This window comes from Rhincodon typus, chromosome 7 (assembly GCF_021869965.1).
Source record: "Rhincodon typus isolate 14 chromosome 7, sRhiTyp1.1, whole genome shotgun sequence".
Taxonomy (NCBI): domain Eukaryota; kingdom Metazoa; phylum Chordata; class Chondrichthyes; order Orectolobiformes; family Rhincodontidae; genus Rhincodon; species Rhincodon typus.
This window is the reverse complement of record NC_063338.1, coordinates 94,190,294-94,192,793: the sequence shown is the minus strand read 5'-3', so window position 1 is coordinate 94,192,793 and position 2,500 is coordinate 94,190,294. Positions and strand designations below refer to the sequence as shown.

The following is a 2,500-nucleotide window of genomic DNA, read 5'->3' as shown; positions in this document are numbered from 1 at the left end:
CCACTATATCTCTAGTTGCTTTTTGGAAGATCCATCCATTTCTGTGTCAAGGACTTACTCAATTATCTTTCCAGGTTCCCTATTAAATCCGAAGTTCACTCCCAGCTGGAACAATTCACTGAATTCAAGGAAAATTGTCCGACCTCCCCTTTGGCTCTTTTCCTGTTGTCTTAAACCTGTATACACTGGTGACTGACCCTGCCATTGATGGAAAAGATTCAAAACTATTAAGAGCAGGAGAAGGCCATTCAGCCCTTAAGCCTCCTCCGCTATTTGATAAGATCATGGCTGATTCGATGCTGGCTTTAACTCCACTTTCCCGTCTCCTTTCCATGACCCTCGACTCCTCTGTCAGTCAAAATCTGCCCAATGTTTCTCCATGTCCATGATGACAAAGGCCATCCTGATTTTGAATATCTCTGTTAAATCTCCCCTGTGTTCTGAGGAGAGCTACCCCAGCTTCTGCATCCATGTGCATAGACTGAAGTTCCCCAAGCCTGCTACTGTTTGAGTGAGGCTCTGCATCCTCTCTAAGACCTTAACTTCTCTCATTTGAAGGTTTGAATGTTTTGAACTTACTCAGAGTAGCCATTGGCCAGTGTTAGCAATCTGGATGACCATCTTCGTTGGCAGAGGAGAAGACTTTGCGAGGATTAGCGCTGACATGAAGTGATTCCCTTCAGGTGTTTAGGGCAATGCGTTCCAGTTCCTGACATCCATACTATCTCTCCGTTTAACTCCTGCAAAACAAAACAGAATAAAAGGTTATTTCTTCTTCCCACAGGGTGTGTGTGCTGTGGCTTTGGTTTTCATGAGGACAGTGGTCCAGTCCTGGTAAAGGAGTGACCCTGTACCATTGGAGATCAACATTTAGCCACCAATTCACCCCTGCCCTCAGGAGCCAACACAAACAGGCTGTCTGGGCAATTAGACTTTGTACAAATGTGTAGTGCAAACAAGAACGAAACTTTGATTGATATAACAAAGGATATTGTTTGGGCCATCGCATGTGTATTCTGAGGAACGGCTCTCCAAACAGTTCTGCTCCCCTTCCTCACAGCCCTACTCAACTTCCCAATCAAGAACTTACCCAATGCCCTTTTGAAAGTTCCTCTGCTTTTCCTGCCCTTTCAGACAACTTGCTCTAGAACACAACAACTCACTACATCAAAAATTGTCTCTTCCTCTCCCCTCTGGCTTTTTCTCTCCCCTCTGGCTTTGAAACGTGTGCCTCTCCGGTTACTGACCTTCCTCCATCTCTTTATTGACTATCCCAACCCTTCATCCTGAACACCTTGATTAAATCTTCTTTTAACTTCTTCCACGCTAAGGAAAGTAATCCCAGTGTCTCCAGGCTCTCCACATTACTGAGGCTCCACCCAAAACGTTCCCCATCCTGAAGTTCGTTCTTGTTCTTGAAGGAAGGGCACGGTGTGGAGGGGAGATGGCCAGAAAGTGTTGGTCATGCTGTTTTAAATCAGACTCTTCAGTCACAGGGATAGATCAAGTCTGTCCTCAGGAGATAAGGCAAGTCTGAAAGGAAATTTAACAGCTATCATCAAAAGGTGACATGGCGGCCTAGTGGTTAGCGCTGCTGCCTCACAGCACCAGGGATCTGGGTCCGACTCTGGCCTCAGGCAACTAGTTGTGTGGAGTTTGCACATTCTTCCCCTATCTGGGGAGGAAAGTGGGATCAGCAACTGGGATGACCAGCTATGATCATATTGAATGGGAGAGCTGGCTCAAAGGGCCTACTGTTATTGTGTTGTAGTTTGGAGCTAGGGACAGTGATTGTTAAAGCTTCAAGTGCCTTTCTGTTGCATTTAACTGCCTGCCCCTCTAGGCAATTAGGGATGGGCCTAGCCAGCGATGCCCTCATCCTGTGAGTGAAAGAGTAAATCACAAACACAGTTGATCAGAAAACTTGCCCACTCCGTGTCTTGGAAGGATCTGTAGGTTGACTCTGAACCTGTACGGTCATGTCATGCACACACCTCCCCTGGTGAACCACTGGCTCAGAGATAGGGACATTACCCACTGCATCATAGGAGGGGAGGCGATGACTTAGTGGTATTATTGCTGGACTGTTAATCCAGAGAGCCCGATTATGGCACACCATAACAGATGGTGGAAATTAAATTCAATAAATATTTTGGAATTAAGAATCTAATGATGACAGGAATCCATTGTTCATCGTCAGAAAAACCCATCTGGTTCAGTAATGTCCTTTAGGGAAGGAAACTGCCATCCTTACCTAGTCTGGCCTACATGTGACTCCAGACCCACAGCAATGTGGTTGACTCTTAACTGCCCTCTGGGCAATTAGGGATGGTCAATAAACACTGGCCTAGCAAGCGACACCCTCATCCCGTGAATGAATAAAGGTAAAAAAAAACCCCAGCAGACCTCCCGAGTGGGAGGTGCGGGTGGATACAGCTACAGTAGCCCGCTTCTGGAAATCAGATAAAAGTTTGAGACATAGAGAAAGCAAGTTGTATGA

The 2,500-nt window shown here is 46.1% G+C and overlaps 1 protein-coding gene across 1 annotated transcript in view; it reads right to left on the bottom strand.

Annotated features, from left to right (window-relative positions):
• tmem198b (transmembrane protein 198b) overlaps window positions 1-2,500 on the bottom strand; it is a 99,552-nt gene that overhangs the window by 73,266 nt on the left and 23,786 nt on the right. The window contains exon 2 of the mRNA XM_048599184.1: window positions 580-740. The gene's annotated coding sequence lies outside the window, so the exon portion shown is untranslated. The remainder of the gene's footprint in view (window positions 1-579; window positions 741-2,500) is intronic.